The 19,970-nt window shown below is 28.8% G+C and overlaps 1 protein-coding gene across 1 annotated transcript in view; it reads left to right on the top strand.

Moving 5' to 3' along the window:
- The window catches only part of LOC148226159 (uncharacterized), a 156,593-nt gene that overhangs the window by 37,018 nt on the left and 99,605 nt on the right, over nucleotides 1–19,970 (top strand). The gene's annotated exons all lie outside the window — the stretch shown is intronic.

Below are 19,970 nucleotides of genomic sequence, written 5' to 3'. Positions count from 1 at the left end.
CTATAGGCCTTCGTGGAAATGTTAATTTGTTAGAGTCGCATTTAACTTGGGGCACCTACATAGTACAAATGGCGGTCTCGTCCCGTCGGTTGTGTTGTTGTATTAGACGGATGTAGGACGTTTGGGTTTATAAATTGGCGTTGTAGGCTCTTGGTTTTCCCCTGCAAATTGTTATGAGCCAACACTCTCCACTCCCTCTGTGCCCCGTCTGTGTCTTTTGTTCGCGGATCGCGCGAATTCCGGAACAATCTTTTCTTGTCTCGTCTCCTTACATTATATACTATGTGTATGCGTGTATATAATTTCGCCGTTTACATTCCGCATTATTAAATTCCTACTTTGCCCCGCGAATAGCTCCAAAAAGATAATGGGTTTCTCTTCTCTTCTGCTCTGAGCCAAAATTTCGACTCGAAAAGCTCTAAAAACGACAAAAAGAATCCTATTTGGTGTAATGTAAACAAATTTACATATTGCTATCAGCGCGAAGTTACAATATATACAGAGATGTTTACTATGATTATGTTTTTATAAACGAGCAATTTTACAGTGTCATGTTAAATTTCATAGTAAATTGTAGTAATATTTTATTCACATTTTGGTTTCCAGATGTTTTTCATTTCTCGAGAAATATTTTTTTTTTATTTTTACTCAAAAATTCTAGAGAAATTTCGCTAAATAAAAAATATATTTAATATATAGTAGGCCAGGCTAAATCTGGTACCGTATTAAGTTAATTAAATTTAAATAAATTGTCTTCAGGCCGCATTGAGAAGTTTTAATTTTTAATTTATTTAATATATTAATTTTACGGTACGCGACAATTGGGCGACGGACAAATGGGCGATTCCGGTCAATTGGGCGATGGTTATTTGGGCGCAGGTCATATGGGCGACAGAAATTTAAAAAAACTTGCACGCTTTGCTTTATTGTAAATATTAATAAAATGTACATTAAAACGAAAAAGTAAATTAAATGAAAAACAATTTTATTTTCAAATTATTAACTCATATTATAATTATATGCAATACCATGTAAATATTCTATGATATTTTTTCTATTGTACCTCAAAACTTTTATAAAAATTCTTTGGTCTATTCTTTTCATAAAGATATCCATTCCAAACATATTTTTCCTTGTCTTTTTGACTTAATATGCATGAATTATCCATTTATGAAGAATATAAACTGTGGTAACTCAAATTAGTCGTTCTCAACAATGATCTACAAAAAACAATTATCTATAAATAACACATAAAATATAACCCACATGTGAATAAAAAGACACATACTTATTTTCTTGCTGTACTGAATTTTTTACCAAAAACAAAATGACACTGTGACAAAGTGTTTTAAAACCACGTCAAAAATAATTTTCAAAGACGCAACGAAACTTTTTGCGAACGTTTTCAGTCAAAATTCAATAGTATACTGAGCGCTAGTTATGGATTTTTATATTTATATATAACTACCCTATCTAGTTTTAAATAGATAACTGTAAAATATGCGATTTTTGTGAATTCCCAAAGTTTATTCTCACACTAATTTCCAAGACGCAAGACATAAAAAAATTCGCGGTAAGGTCAAAATCCTCGATAAACATTTATCAGCGCTAGTTCTAGGTTATTATATTTATATATAACTACCCTATCCAGTTTAAAATAGATAACGGTAAAATATGCGATTTTTGGAAATTCCAAAAGATTGTTCTCACAGTAATTTATAAGTCTCAAAACATAAAGAAATCGCGTAAAGCGCAAAATCCACGATAAACACTTATCAGCGCTAGTTTTGTGTTATTATATTTATATAATACTATCCTATCTAATTTAAAATAGATAACTGTAAAACATGCAATTTTTGGAAATTCTAAAAGTTTGTTCTCAGGATTAGTTTCCAAGGCTCAAAACATAAAAAAAATCGCGTAAGGGCCCACTATAAACATTTATCAGGTAGGTACTTATAATAAAATTACCGACTTAAGCCGTGTGTTTTAATTGTTTTAAGATATCGGGTAACTCTCTTAAATTCTTGAATAAAAAAAATCAAACTGTTTAAGTGATATTTTATGATTAAATAAGCACAAATTATAAGTAAATATATACATACTATACCTTATGTAGGTATATTATATTTTGTTTAGACCGAATAATGTTTTCATCTTTTAATTATATTCTAAAAAATATTACTTATATTTTCGTATGTACATATATGTATATATATGTATATTTTAATATGTATTAAATTATGTTAATTATTTAATTAATTATAAGATCATGATTTGCATCATATTTATTTGTAATGCATTATTATTGTATCGCCCAAAAGACCGTCGCCCAAAAGACCATCACCCATTTGTCCGTCGCCCATTTTGAATCACCTATTTGACCGTCGCCCAATCGCCGTCGCCCAATTGACCGTGTCCCTAATTTGAGTAGGGCCTGCAAATCCTCTCAAAATTAAATAAAATGTATAAATGAAAAACTTCTTGAAAATAACTAAAACATCTTTTATTGAAATTAAATAAAATACACAAATAGTAATGATATACTAACATTACACTTTTTATTAAAATTAAAGAAAATATACAGAAAAATAAATTTAAATTTGGTTTTAATGAGAACTTTGTGGTAGCTTCGAAATTTGTGTTTGAGAATTTTAATAAATTTAATAGATTTTTATCTGTCAATGAACATCTGTATCTATATTTTACAAAATTCATGCTACCGAGCATTAATCACATTTCTAATCCGAAGTTTCTTGGATAATTTTCTGCTAAAAAAAATCTTCTCTCTCTTTACTACTTTCTGAGTAAAATAGATCAGCTTAAAAATCGCACAATTCCAGCTGAAGATCAGATCGAACACTCATAATGCAGACAGTCAAGGGCTCGGTAAACAGAAAAATGTCTTCTTCCATTTTCTTGAAATCTTAAAATCGGCGGTCATTTTTTTATTTCCTCGATTTTTTCTTTGTACCTTGGAAAAAATGTAAAATCTTCATTAGTCATCATAACCAAAATAATTGCCAATATTCTGCCACTTACATAGCACATATTGTAAATGTTCAACACATTTACTGCAAACACTCATCAAGTCACAATAGACAATCTTGAGAAGCTAATTGATATGTTACTCCGTGCGTAATCGAAATACTGCATGAGAATCCCATGATAGGCGAGACCTTTATTTGTTGGGGTCCGTGTCAATTGAACTTGGATCACGTAAAAGCTTTCGTGGATTTCTTTTTTTACGACTATCGGATATTTGATTGCTGCGCTTGTAAATCTGTGTGAAATATTTTCACGGATAATAAAGCTTTCACAAGCTTTTGTAATCTGGAAAGTGGTAAACGTAGTATAAGGTGTGCTTTTTTATGTCTATAACTAGAAAACTAACGTGCTCCTAAATTGTATTTATTTGTGACGGCGACTGTTAGTATACGTATTTTAATAAATGTTTTATTTATATATAAATATAGGTAAAATAAACAGCAGCTTATTTTAGGCGAACGAATTATAAAATAATTTATTAATATAAATCAAGGAACAAAAGATTTCATGGTTTGCGGCGGAGTCTCTCTTTAATGGTATCCATATTTTACTTTCATTTCTCGTTCTGTGAAAGGACAATAATAATTTTAGAATTAAATCCAAATCTCTCTCATCGAACATTCCATATTATTTTTTTGTTAATATCCTTTTATGTTATTGCGAATAAAATTTAGTGATAAATCATTGTCGAGTGCATGATTATAGTAAGCATAATATATTTATAAAAATATACAAATCACTGACATTATATTATAATGTCAGTGATTTGTATATTTAAATATACTTTTTCATCTACAAAATACATGCTACGTGGAATCATACAAGGTAGCAATTTATAATGATATTTAATCAATTTCGAGTTCCGCTGCTGCCATACAATTCCGCAATTTGGCATTCGAATGTATGAAATTTCAACAAAACGTCTCTGCCCTTACTCTGCGTTAATAATTAATTACTTTGTGACGCGAGGCAGATTGTGAGATTAAAGTACCCACATTATATGTAATATATATTAAATTTATACACTGTGCTCACATACACAAATACATACATATATAACATAACAAGCGTATGTGTATTACCCTTAATTATACAGCAAAGCTTATAAAACGAATTTTAAGCACATCGCATGAAGGTGCCGCCAAGAATGAGTAACGATTAAATGGTATAATTTATTCTTAGTATATGTTGAAGTCTAAGGTAAAATCGCATATTCAATCAAATTGAATTTTTAAACAAACTTATAAAATAATAATAGGTTGAAGAATATGTTTGACGTACTTTTATGAAGGTTACAAAAAAGGTCGTACATACATATGTATTATAGTATATGTATACAATCTGGTTTTTTTTATTTATACTATTGCATAAGGGCATATTTTTTGATTATTTATTATGTTTTGTAATAGCTAATGAATAGTATTTGTTTTTGTAAATACAGATCTAATAGTGGACACATATTTGGATCTAAGACTAGATTAAGGCTTAGCTATAATATATATTGATAATGACGATAAAATTACATTTAGTAAATATAATACTATTTAATATGAAATTAGGTAGATAATATTTGATATTGTATCTATTATACCACCAACTATAAATATTATAAATTCTAAATAGCAAATGTAACTTAAATCAGAACTGCAAATTGTATGAAAATTATTATAAAAAACAATACTCAAAAATATTTTTTAATAATAACTGCTGATATCAAAGACTTGGCCACGTAGTAAAAAAAATTAAGGCATTAAACACCTGAAAATAGACATATTAAGGACGGAATAGCGTAATCCGTAACGTCTCAGACTAGTATCTCCGATGTTACGGGTTCGAGCCCCGAGAGCAGCACTCGAATTTTTATTTATAAAATATGCGCTATTATTAAAATTACCTGCCCCAGCTGAAATTTCGGGTTTTTGTATTTATACCCAAATCATAGAGAAAATTAGTAATAACAGCTGTTGCTACTCTACATTTTTTATATTTTAAAAAAGATAAGGATAAATAATCTCTTTAGTTATTCTAAAACGAGATTTTAGTTTGCCGACAAACAAACTGTATAGCGTAACTCAGTGAAAACCTCGTAAATTTTAGCAATCTGCCGTTTTCCATGCAGAGCGTTTTTTTTGTCTGATTATAATTAAAATTCTTAGATTAATAAAACAAAGATGAGGGTGATTAGAGTAGTTGAGAAAATCGTAAATAATATATTGCCATTCAAATATCTCCGATCTTTTTTAAAAGCTATCTAAAAATCATGCATATTTTTAAGCATCTGGCACGGACGCACCCTTCTTTATGTAGCATTTAAATTTTATTTTTTTGTTTATTTATTTACAATCCGTCTATAGATAAACAATTGGTATTTTTTATTATGCTATTGGCATGTAAAGAAAACTTTTACTCTTTTTTTTTACTGTTTTATATGGCAATTTAGTTTCTTGTATTTTTTTTATAAAATATAAATGATTTTTTCTTAAATTTTTAACTTCATGGCTTTTTTGATTCTTTCTCATTATGAAGGTCTCTTCTTACTGATTAATTATCTAAATTGTTTTGCTACATTATGCCTCAAACATTCTAATAAATAATTTATTATTCTTCCTTATAACGCACCTCTTAAATTATTAAATAGACATGTTTTTAAAAACACTGTCATATTAGTATGTACAAGAACTAAAATGAAACAATGAGCAAATTAGACTCACAGAAAAAACTTTTAAGACCGCTTTTTACCACTAATCACTAAATAATGTCCTTGTACAATGTATTGTAGTCTCGTCGAAGCATTGTCTCGTTCTTTTAATGTTTTTTATGATAAAATTTTATGGTCGACATCGGGAAGCAACCACAATATTTTTATTTATAAAAGGCCACCCAGAAAAAAATCATATATTATAGAAACGGAGTTTGGGAATATGCCAAATTTGTCTACATAAACCTTTTCATATTTGCCAAAGCTTCTGAAAGAGAATGCATAAAAACCATACTAGAAAATCACTTCGACACACACGCGTTTCGATAAGCACATCAGCTCATAAATAATTAACTGCAGGTACTTATTCAATACTAGTTAAATACAGACTTGATTGATCTAAACTCTTGAGCATTTGACACCATCGCTCAATTTTGGCACGTAAATCACATCTAAAAAATATCCCTGGTGTACAACTGGTTCATAACAATTAAAATCAAAGCCCTATTATATCTTATACAAAATAAATAAATTAATAAGATTTTTTCTCACTTGATCTGATTTTCTTTCTATACACTATCCCATTTAAATTTGTTATTACTGTACTATACAAATTTTAGTGAAATACTTCAACTCTGTAGCGTGATGTTTGCTTAATGCACTAAGCTATTATTAGATTATTTCATCCCTGCCTGGACCTGAGTTTCAGGAAATCGTGATAATCAAAATGACGACCATCCTCTACTAAAGAGAGAGTAATAATATATCGTATATGTTAAATCTGGTCTGAAATATGCTGCGTCATATTATATAAATATATTGCCGGCTATAAACTCGCAGGCTTAATATGCGCGCTCCTGTGGGAAATTTGAACGATTAGTCTTCGCCGAGTGGCCGAACCTTTTTTTCCGGTCCATCTGTAATCCGAGCCCGTACAGACTTTGGCGTCTAGTCAAAACGGCCTGGAAAGTCGCGTGAATATTCCCAAAAGTGGCACGACCCTATCTCCCAAAGATAAATATCCAATTTCCAGATTCATTTGTCAAACGGTTCGTTTCGCTTCCGATGCGCTGCTGTACGGCACGAGGTCGAAATGGAATTTTCCTGACCCTCTCATGTCAGAATTCAATTTCAAAACTACAATCTAATCGTTAACCTCGATGTATGAATACGTGTGTGTATATAGGATACAAAGTACAAGCTAAAAAAGGTTACATGTGCTTTGCTAGAATCATACGTACATATGTATATATGTGGATTATCTGTGTGTATTGTTTCAGAGAGATGATACATATATATAGAATAAAATATTCTTCTAGTGCATATCACTTGGAACGCATATTTAAATTAAAATATTAATAATTTAATATTTTTATTAATAAATAATAAGCTTATTGTTTTTTTGACATAATGAAAATATATCAATGCATTACTTAAAAATAATTTGCGATTTTTTTTAACGCATCCGCGGGAAGCTTCACACAAACTGTATGTGACAATATCAATCGTTGCACAAAAATTAAATAACAACAAACTTTGTCTTAAAAAAACAAAAACATTAAAAATTAAACTCTCTTGATATGTCAAACTATTTAGGATTATATCACAGTACCATGTCATTCTGGTTTCTCAATGTTTTTCATTTGTTGATAAATTATAACTGTTACTCTCATTTCTCGATTTTCTCAAAATATTTGATAAATAGAAAAAAATAAGTTATATATAATATGTAATTATAATAGTACAGTATATTATTGATAAACCGAATACTTGATGATCATTGAAAAGAACTTTCAATACAATGATTTATTATAATGGACGCGAATAATCCAAGGACCAGAACGGATCGATTTACTTATATTGATTACAGAGCGTCGAGCTACAAAGGTATTTTGGGCTCTCATGTTTATACTGTTACTTAACATTTTTCATATTTGGGTCAGGATAAGAATAGAAAACCTTTTGAATCATTGTAAAAACAAGATTTAAGTTCACCGACAGACAAATTTTTTGTTATAACCTTGTAGAAAGCCCCCAAATATTTTTGCAATCTGCCGATTTCAATGCGGAGAATTTTTTTTTATTCGATTATTAATGCAGATTTTTGATTAATAAAGCAAAAATGTGGTAAAATAGAGTAGTTGAGAAAATCGTAAGCATTTTTTCAACATCTGGCACGGATCCACTCTTTCTTATGCAGATGTATAAAAATGCAGCGGTTATAAAATATTAAAACATATTCGAATAAGTCTCAATTTTTAAAAAGGTTTTTTTAACAAGAAAGATTCTCGAAAAATAATAAAAAAATTCTCTAAAATTTTCATAAAAAATTTATTGATTCACCATTTTTCCTGAAAAATGCTTTAAAAATAATTTCTGAAAAAAACATTAGAATATTTTTATTGTACTGATGTTTGTTACACCAGTTGATTATTCAAGTTGAAATTACAAAGGTTTTTAAATATATTTTTAACTGCAGTGGTTAAGAGACGGCCGTACAATTTCTGCAATTATTGTATGTTAATATGTGTTTTAAGTGGTCTCAAATTTTTTGGCGATCATGTTGTCAATAAGAAGAACCAAATTTGGCGATGATAGTAAAAGTTGCTGCTTTTATTTAGAATTGGTGTCATCTGTGACGATTCGACGTAAGCGCCTATAGTTTATAATAATCCTTCGTAAGTTTATAATAAAATTTCAATTTTAACCACTTGCAATATTTTTAATAAATGGATTTGTAATATCCTGTTAACATATTTTTGTAACGTTGACAATGAATCCCTTTGTTTTAGTATTGTCCCATTGTTGTTTGTTATTTTAAGATAAGCCACTAGCACGTCATTTGATTAACACCTGTGAAGGACAACAAAAACATTAGTATTTTATGATATAGTCTCTTTTAATTTAAATATGACGTTTATAAGTGGTTTTTGATATTATTTAATATATTAAAAAATAAAAATGCAATTAAATATAATTTTACAATAATAAGTAAAAGCACTATTATGACAAAAACATTTATATGAAACTATACGTATGAAAATAAACATATTGTTATACTCTTTTGCCAAAGCAAATTCCTAAAACTTTTTCGTCAAAATTATACAAAAGCATGTTTAACAATTTATAAAAAGGAAAAATCTTAGTTGTAATAAAAAATGATATAAAGTAGCGTTGTTTTATATTTAAGTACAGTGTAATTATAGCTCTTGACAAGACATAAAGACTATTTGCGCTGTAAAATATTGCTTTTACTAGACTTGTAATTATTTATTGAAACATATTTACCTTTATTATTATATAATACATATTTAAATGTTGCGTTAATGATCGTTTTTTTGATAAATATTCATTAACAGCAACAATTAATTCTTTTTTCTCATTCATACAGTATTTTTTAAACTTTTATTTTATTTATGTTATACATATTTCTTTATAAATATACATCGTTTAGAGCGGATCATTAACCGCAGGCTTTATGGAAGGTTTTACTCGGACGTCAAAACGCGTCTGAACTCAAACGAGACATTAATGGACCGAGTTATTATAAGTTTGAAGCAAGGGAACCCTAAAAATTTGTGATATAAGGGCATACTCGCACGCCCGCACACGTGTGCTAGTACTTTAGCGTATTTACATGCAAATTAGTTCGTTGCATAATTTACAGTTTGTTATGAACATACACCTACAAACAAACACACACACACACACACATAACATCCGGCATCTCGTCTGTCGAAAGTCTCGAAAAGAGGATAAGGCAAAAGCGCGAAACGTAATAAACGATCTCTTCAAGGAGCACACAATAGCTGTACGCTCTAAATGATAATTCCCTCGTTTTGAGGTGGAACGCATGAGCAAGAAAATCGTACGAAAATATTATTTTGCCTTAAAAAAATAATAAGATAAAATAAATACCTGAACGGCTCGAACACAATTGCGATGTTTGCACAGCGCCAATTTAGCAACGCTATATATTATACGTCGGCCTTTATGTGTTGTGAAAGGATTAAATATACAATAACAACAGAATTTATTATAACGAGTTGCTTTTGTTGGAATAGAAAAAGCAGGCAAAAAAACGTATTTGAATAAGGGCAACTCATAAATTTATATAGCGCGCTATGACGTTCTGGTGGAATTTTAAAAGATAAATTATGGACGTAAAATATAATGGCGTGCTGTGGTATTACTCGACGTATTTCAAGTCAAATATATTCAAAAGGTATTCTTGATAGTCTAAATATATTTTAAATGCTATAGTAATTATTTACTATAATGTTAAAGCCATTGTGATATTTTACCTTACCAAGGAACATCAAGCAGGCTTAATATCTTATATGGAAGCTTCGATCCTTTGATGTATACATTTATTTTTAAATAAAGTGACAATGTGTAATACATAGAAAATAAAATTTAGTATTATAGCGAGACGAATGCTACCCTATGGAAAAAATAAAAGGCTAGTATTAATTTGAATTCAGAGCGGGAAAATTACCATTACCAAAACCTAAAAAAGAGCAGGGTATTCAACATTGAGAAAACAAAGACGGGTCAATAATGATCAGATTTTAATTAGAGAACACAAAAATATTATAGCCAATCTTAACACTAATAATTACCTCTTTTGTTAAAGCTCAAAAAAAATTATTAAGCAAAAAACATTGTCTTTTTCTAGAAAATTAAAACGTTTTACAAGGACCAGATTTTAGATATTGAAAATAGATAAGTTAGCTACATTGAATTTATTATTTCACAAATTTTATCTAATAGATCAAGATTACTTATATTTATATAAATTATAATAAAATCTCTGCAAAACATTTATTTAATTTAATTATTTAGTGTAAATCTTTTGTTGTAATATAAAAAAAACTGACATCAAACTGACAAAGGCAGTAAGGTTGATATAAAATTAACCCAGTCAGTTATTAGTAACCGACTATACCACTGGTCTATCATGCTAGTTTCTATGTACATTTAAAATAAATATAATCATTCAATTAAATATAAGGCAGATTAAAACTGTTCCTTCAACTTGCAAAATATTTTTAATTTAATAAATGTAAAAATAAAAAAAAGTAAATTTTTTTTATTAGTTGACAATCAATTTTGATTGCCAAGTTTTTATGAACTACAATTCAATTATGGATAAATTATATATTAAAAAAACTCGCAAAGTAAATCTGCAATAAGCTAAAAATATTTTATTTAATAACACTATCATGAGATTAAACTCAGTAATTTTACTTAAATAGCTAAAATTGTGTCTTAAAACTATTTATAGAAAATTAAGGTCTTGTTCAAGAATAATTAATTTAAATTTATCGAAGAAACATCTTCAAATTTTTTAAAAATAATACCCAAATTAAACTTAATTTTATGTAAAATATTAATGGTCTATTTATTTTATACAGCTTTGTAGTGTAATATTGAATAATTATAAAATATGTACTTTTATCGTAATATTTGTTCATAAAACACATATGTTGCATAAATATAAAATAATACGCAATTAATCAAATTTCTTATCTAATCAATTAAAAAATATTCATAAATATTAAAAATAATATTATTACATGCTTAATCATTTCTTAAGCCACATTAAAAGTATAAAGCCAAATTTACTATGTGTATTAAGATAATGTCTATAAAAAAATTGAGCTGGGCTAAGTTAGGTTAGGTCTTTATTTAGGTTTTAATTTATAAATATAAGTACATGTACCTAAGTTTACAAAATTAAGTATAACAATACCTATTTGATAAATATAAATATATATTATTTTTAAGAAAAAATAGTCATTTAAAATTTTTAGTTAGACTAAGTAAGGCAGAGTCGTGCTATAGTATAACCTAACCTAACTCAAAGTACTAATTTATTTATTAGCAATATATGTATATTTAATAATGCAAAATTGTGTAAAGTAATTTTTTTAATTTATTCATTCAATGATTCAATGATTAAATATCACGATATATTTTTTGGGAATCATAGAAATTTATTCAAATAATATTAATTCGTACTAGGACTGTAAGATATTTTTAACCCAGTATCTGATATTTTGAGCATTATTTGCATTTGCATATTTTATATACAGTACTTTAAACAAAAATGGTTTTGAGAAAATTACGTTAATCATATTAATCATTTATTCAACTCTTAAACTAAGGTAAGTCGATTAAACTGCCGCACAAGAAATAAATTCGATTATTTAACGCTTACAAATATCACAACGAAATAAATTTTTAGGTTCAATAAAACAATTGTGAATAATTTATGATTAATTTTACAGTTACAATATATTAAAAATTAGTTCTTTAAAATATGAATAGCCGTTTAAATGTACATTTCTGAATATATTTTAATTTATGAAGAAATTCGGGTAATATCCCATTATTATACTTCTAAGGTACTGAGCTTTCGAAAGTGTGTCGGCCATTAAAAACGATTTTGTAAAATCGCCCCCGCTTAAGAAATTAGCGCCGAAAAGGGGGTGACAATGCCGGAAAATTTTCTGCACCCATTTCTCCCTGTATACATATATATACTCTTACAAAAAAGATGTTTAGATAGATATCTGTTGGTAAAATTTATAAGTTCACTTTCGACGCTGGGCGATAAATTCGGATCGGAAGTATTTTACGCTCATCGAAAATAAATCCCTATTAAAATTTGTTTTCCCTTCGTTACGAATTCAGGAAGGCTTTCGTTTCGCATTTACATCTCTGGTTCGCGATAGACGGAATACAAAAATGCTTAATACAATTTTATTTCGAATGGATTAATTGTTCATTTAACTTAAGTTAAATACATTAAATAGAACACGGAGGCACGACTTCAACAGAAAAACCAAGAAGCTATTTCGAGTCGCACGAGGAGCTATCCAAGTCACTCACCTGTCACTTCAATAAAATTTATAAAAAAGTTCTCATTGCGTAAGCTATGAACTTCAAAATTTGTATTTAATAAAATATCGATTTATAAGTAACACGTATAAAAAAATACGTTGCGAAGTATCAAAAACATTTTTGCTGTGAAAAAATAATCTCAAAAGAAGTAAAAATGAATAAAAAAATATTAATTATGTTTTGTGCATGTTTTATATTCAGTACATATATACCTAGCAATTAGGCCACAAAAAAATCTACATTTGCTACTCCAATATATCTTGCAAGATGTACTAATGTGATACAGGATGGTCTAAAAGTTACTAGATTATTTAAAATTGCAATAACTTTTTTGAATGAGTTCCTTGTCCCCAAATTGTCCAGTGCAAGTTCTTATATTGAGAAGAATCATTTATTGACTTTTCAAATCAAATATTACCTTTAAATAGAAAGTGCTATATTATCTAATTTTTTTTACATCGTTACCTATTTAATTATTTCTACAATCTCGGTAAAAATGTTTTGTCCAAAGAAACTAAGAATCTCTAAATCACATTTATGAGAATATAATGATTTTCTCAACACGTAAACGAAGTCTTAAAAAATCACGATCGCGTCCTCTTTTGATGCACTAGCTGATTCGTCTATGACTCTAGCCATCCGGCTCCTTTATATTCTAGCATTTTAATTCTGGAAATGTGTATAGTAAAAATACACGTCATTGAAATATTATTCTGTTCATCTTTTTGGTTTCATCACATTTTGTCATTATATTATTGAAACATAGATGTTCCTATACACGCCCATCTTGCATATATAGTGCTTGCTTACATGCGCGTTTTAATGGAATATTCAACTTTAACTTTGAGAGGTGAATGTAAACGTATAAACTTATACTATCTCAATACCGTGTGACATGTAAACGTAAAATTGCAATTATGAGCCGTACGTTTACATATCTGACGCAGCTGTACATTTCCATACTTTGGGGGGAAGCTGTGGAGGTCACGAACATATTCAGGGGTTGCCACGTGTTAGTAGTATCTACCTACCTGTCTGTTGTTCCCAAGCTTTCAAGGGAAAGCGGTGACCAGATAAAAGACTTGGAGCTGATCCGGGCGGACTCGTAAAACGATATATTGCTTTCGTGAAATTGGGGTCAAAGCGGCACGGGACTCCGAGAGGTACTAACAGAAAGGACAGATTAATTATTAATCTGAAGCCATGGGATTTTCCTCCTTCGTCTTCGCATTCAAGACGACACTCCGTTCATACGTGCCCCTGTCTGAATCTGCTGACTTCGGTCATAAAGTAATGGAATTTATCGTTAACCCTTACGCGGTTAAGTGTATTTTTGCGAGACGAGAATAAAATTGCCATAAATATAGAAAAATGACAGTTTATAAAAAAATAATTGCATCAATAAGACTTAAGAATTAAATCACATTTACTTCAAGCTTGTTATGGCAGCTTTGAAGTCGCGTAAAAAGTTAAAGGCGCCGTGAAGTTTTTCAATTTCGCCGTTTCCTTGATTGATTGAATCGTTCGCGTCGATCTGTCCGAGTTTAGAGCTTTTCAGAGTCGAACAAAATCAATATGTATGTAGTATAAAACGGGGGAACGTGACACGATTACGACTGTCATGTCATGTTTGGAATTACATGCAAGTCACATTACTTTTCGGGTGCTGTTTCTGAATAATTTTAGTGAAACATCATTCGATGCAAAATAGGAGTGTTAATATTTATTTATTTATCAAAAATCTTACCATCAATGCATCAGACATTATATTTTAAAAAAAGTGCTTATAAAAAATAATTAATCTCCTGATGATGTTAAAAGTATCTTGGCGAAATATATAGTATGTACAACGATATTTAAAAAAATATCGTGGTGTATTATCTCAGTTTGAAAAAACAAAGTCACTCAACTTCTGAAGAAGAAGATCATGATAAATTTTATTAAATATTTTTTGCAATTTGGTATAGACTATATAAACCTGGATTTTATCACTACCTTATAAACGCACAAGACCTTAGAATAACGTGGACAAAAACCATGTCGTTGGTCTACTTACACTTGCCATAACACAGGTATCATACAACTTAGCAGGTGCCAAAGAAACAGCGATCAATTTAAAGTTTTCGATATGTATTACCCTTTTTATGGATCAGAATGACTTTGGTCAGCAGACAGCTCTTAAATATAAAATCAAAAGTGTAGTCTAATTAGAGCTTTCCAAAATCATATTTTATGCCGAAAAAATCTATGGCTAAAAAATACCACCATTACAGTTGATTTTCAATCTTATAAAAGGATTTATGATTTATGTAAGGGTTCTATGCGGTGGCTCAGATAGTATTTTTATTTTCTTATTTTTTAAGATCGTGCTTTTAATATGGTTCGCCATTTACATTTATAATATTGCCGTCCTCGTCTTCGAAAAAGAATGCTCCAATAATTCTTTGGATGTAATTACACACCAGAGTGTACATCCAAGTGGGTGAAAATGTTGCTGTTGAACCACCCTTGGTAACAAATCCATTTAAATTTAAATGAGCTACCTCTAATTCCATACCATTTTTATTTTGTTTATTAACAGCATAGAAAATAAATAACAATGTTACTCTTTAATACTAGTAATCCAAAAAATTATATTAACAAATCACCATCATCTTTTAAATTAAAATACTTTTAATTGCATTTGAATTATTTAAAACGGTTGTACTGATTATTTAGGTTTTGAGGAAGGTCTAAAGTCTTCAATGAAACTCGGCTTCTAGGTTCAAAATATATCGTGAAGGTTTGCGACGAGGATTTATTCTCCTATACTACAGTTTCCAGGCTTATTAGCTGGCCATACACGCACGGATCTGTCCGACACGGATGTCTGGCGGATAAATCCTTGCCAGCTAATAAGCTTATTAACACGACATAACGTAATTAATATTGCTGTAAGCTAACTGTGACTCGGCTAGTAACAATTGATATTATTAATGTCTTGAAATGTTTATGACAATGGACACTTATTTATAATATTATAATAAAAAAGTATTACTTACTAAAAATAAATATGGTAATAACAACGAATTAAAAGATAAAAGTGTTATTGTGAATATACAATGGTATTAGTATCACGGCGTCATAAAGCAATTACAAGAACTTCAGTTATTATTTTTGTTTATTATGTTGATGCATGCAATTCAAGAATCATTATGAATGTAGGCATCAAATACGTTACAATGTGTGGCTAGTAATATATTTCTAAAACAATCAGAATATACAAATATACACATATGCATTTTTCAAAGATGTATTAATTTTGCAACTATATTTACACATATTCAAAAAACATTTCAACATATTAACAAGATAAATTTTGTGTTTTTTGACAATTTTTATAGCTGGTTTTAAAACAATATTTTATATTATCTATTTTTTTTATCAATATTGCATTATGCTAAAAATAAATTGAGAAATCAACTAGCTTCACAATAGTAAACTATTATTTTTAAAGGAAATCCCAAATTTAAAAGAATAAATCTTAGATGCTTCTTGGCTTCTTAAGCCAAAATATAAGGTACATATTTTCAAAATCGTATCTATACAGATCTCTCTCGATTTTTTACTCTAATTAACAAACTAAATACCCCATACCTTTTTCTCTCATTGTCCTAGCAACCAATAATAAATAATGATAAAAATAATAAATAAAAAACGCTAAATATTATATCAAATTAAAACTGTTTCTAACCGTCTTGTGATGTTTTATCTCAATAATGCGTTAATACAAAAAGGCCAAAATTCACTACATAGCTCCTATTTTTGTTTTAGTTTAAGAAATGTATCGATCTGTTTTATGCTAATATTTTAGTGTATAAATATGCAACTGTGATGTTATAATTAGTTTTTCAAATTGGATCGGATGCTTTTGTTATTATACGTACATATTCTTTTGTTTTTATTGTAATTTAATTAAAAAATACAGTTAGTGTTATTTGGCTTGAAAACAGGCTTACAAGTGCTATTTAATCTATATGGTCCAGTTGTGTGGCACAGTTTGAAGTACGTATATTGTTCTTTGTGATCCAACTTATAATTACCACAGATATTTACAAATATTAATATAGGTAGGAATAGCGTATTCTGTAAGATCATAGATTCTAAACCTTGGGCTCGTATTCCGCAGCAGAATTAAATAATTATAAATATTAATATATATATATATATATATATATATATATATATATATATATATATATATATATATATATATATATATATATATATATATATATATATATATCATGGACTTTCATACTTGTATTTGTTGATTGTTAATCTGATATTTGTAATTGGACTAACTTCTATTATGTTTAATGGAAGATTCAATAACAATCTTTGAATAAATACATATTTGTATGAATATGGGTCTTATTAAATTGATTGTTAATTTTTATTTCTTGGTTAAATTAGAGTAAGAGCATAAAATTTATATTTATTGTATGTAGTACGTATTTTACATAATAGGTTTACAACAATAGAGTTTGATTTTTGTTTTCAATGACTTAATTTAACCAATTAGCAATTCATTACGGCGAATAGTATTATATATTACATGTATTTTGCTTGTAAATTTACAATGGTTTACTATATTAATTAATTATTCGTGTTACATATAATTTAATAAAAGTTCGCGTAATTACGTATTATATGTATATATGCATACACATATACTTAGGTATAAAATGCGATATGACTCCCCACATCCCGGTTGATGACACAAATGGGAATCGTTCGGTGGCTCACTCAGGAAGAGCAGATAAGATAGTGCCCTCGAGTCGAACGGCATGGTTTATATCTACGCTCAAGGGGTTAAAGCTTCTGGGTGGCGAACAAATAACGACGGGGGTATCTGCCAACCCCCAGCTGGCCGGCAATTATTGATGATTTATAAGCGGGCACGCACAAAGCCGTTTTGTTTCGCAATCTAGTTAACGTCTCGCGGAATTAAGCTCGAAATTATTTATCGCGACTAACCCGGTCTCGCGAGACTCGATAACGACTTGGACGGGTACCCGCTATCTGTGTGTCGCAGATGAGAAAAAATGAGTACAGAAAAGGGTGAAAAAATCATGGTTAACGACGCTTCGCAACTCGTTATCGAAAGACGTAATCGAGCGCTTGGGGAATCGGATACAATCCCTGAACAGTTGTGAACTTTGGAAAAATTATTATATTTATAGATAATATATAATTTATGGAGTTGCTAAGGATTTTTATCTTTAAATGATTACTGTTTTTACTGGAGATTATTAAGGGTGTAGGAAGTTATGACATACTTTCTTACGTTGGATTGGGCCGATTAAATATGGGACCAACTGCGTATATTTTATTATTAAAATATTTTTAAAGTTACTAAGTCAAAAATAATGTTGTAATATTAAAATTGTATTAGGTGACACTGCACAGAAATAGACAAATCAAAAAATAATCAATCAGTAGTAGTTAATATATTTATAATAATTTAGGATGTGATTTACGAGCTTTAATTTTACTATGATTTTTAACTTGATGTTACATATAGTATGTATGCAAAATTATTAAAATATTTTAAATCCATATTGATAGTATATTAACATATATAACATTTATATTTATATACTGTGTGATTTTATAAAATATATTAATATTATTCTGACGCTTCATAATTGATTGGGCGGATTTTTAAGGGTATGTTTTTAAAAGGCAAAATAAAATATAAACAGTTATTTTAATTTTTTCAAAGTTTATTTATGTTTTAATTATAAATTGTACTTTTTATTAGTAATACATATAAAAAAGTTAGTTGAATAAATTCTTATGGTGTCTGAAATAACATATACGAGATCTTCAGAAACTAGACATTCGAAGAATAATCTTACGACTTTTATATGTTCTATCATAATTTGAATCGCATTGTCTACCATTTTCAACCACAAAACATACTTTTATGAATCCTAAAAAAATATATTAAATTGTAATATAGTTTTTCATTTACGTTGATCAAATATGATACCCGAAACCATACCAATATCTTATGCTGTCATTATTCAACGATCTTTTTATAGTTCACGGGCGAGAGCTAAAAATGTCTTTGGCGCTCCCAATATCACGCGAGATTCTTCGGATAACAATAGTCCTTTCAAAAAATTCTCTATATAGCTATTATATGTACATACATATTTTATATATGCGTTGTGAATTTGTATTATACTAGATGTTCCAGCTAAAATTCTCATTAAAAATATGCACAAAACTACTATTTGATTCCTGTTTGTATAAAGCTAACAATCTTTTAATTATCAATTTAACATTACTAGATTATTTTTTTGTTCATCGCATAAACAACGTTCTAACCAAAAAGTCCGAGCAAGATCATTAGGTTTGTTCATTTAACTACGGCGCAAATCAGTAGCTCGGAAATTATTATAAACATATAATTTTAGGCGATCTGATATAAATAAAGCCCTTGTCTATTCAGGACTAATTATTTTTCAGATAAGCTCTTTGAAATGTAAAATAAAGAGCTTTCGTAGTAATCATAATATCTTGAACGTTATAAGAAGCAGGAATTGATGTTGATGCAGGCTATAATATGAAATTTTTATCTGATTCAATAAAATTAGGAAATGTGCTTTTAAATCATAGTACATGCTTATATAATATTATGTAACTTGTATTACTTTTCTATAACGATCTGTCATAGTTAATTATCCTTTAAAAAATATTTTTATTGTTGAATGTAGTTTAATATATTCCACCTTATATTAAATTTCATATAGCTCTAGTCTAATAAACGTACTATTCTATCACGTTAATATATTTTACATAAGTAAATTGCTTAGTAAAACGTAAAATCTCATTAATTCAGTAAATATCTATCTTACAAAACATTAATCTTCAATATTTTATAAAACTTATCGTGCGTTTTTGTAATAAAAAATTGTAGTTTGCGTGTGTGTATATGATTTTAAGGTCACAATAGCGCAGTCCGTAACGTCTTAGACTAATAACGCTGAGGTTGCAGGCTCGAGCCCCGGCGGCAACAGACTCGAATTTGTATTTATAAAAATGCGTTTTTATTAAAAAACGGTCCCAGTAGCAAAAGTATATATTAATTGTAAATATACACATAATAATTTATAATTATTGATATAAATTTCACGACTCCCAGACGTTCAGTCTGGTGGTTAATAACACTTATTTGTAGTGTTTGATTGACTTACTTAGTTGGTACAGATTTAAATTAACGTATTGGTTTTATTGCCTGTCAAGTTTGATTTAAAAAATCACG

Source organism: Plectrocnemia conspersa, unplaced genomic scaffold (assembly GCF_051122295.1).
Source record: "Plectrocnemia conspersa isolate PC_06_02 unplaced genomic scaffold, ASM5112229v1 ptg000014l, whole genome shotgun sequence".
NCBI classification, from domain to species: Eukaryota; Metazoa; Arthropoda; class Insecta; order Trichoptera; family Polycentropodidae; genus Plectrocnemia; species Plectrocnemia conspersa.
Note: the sequence above shows the minus strand (reverse complement) of the source record. Positions and strands in the feature narration are given on the sequence as shown.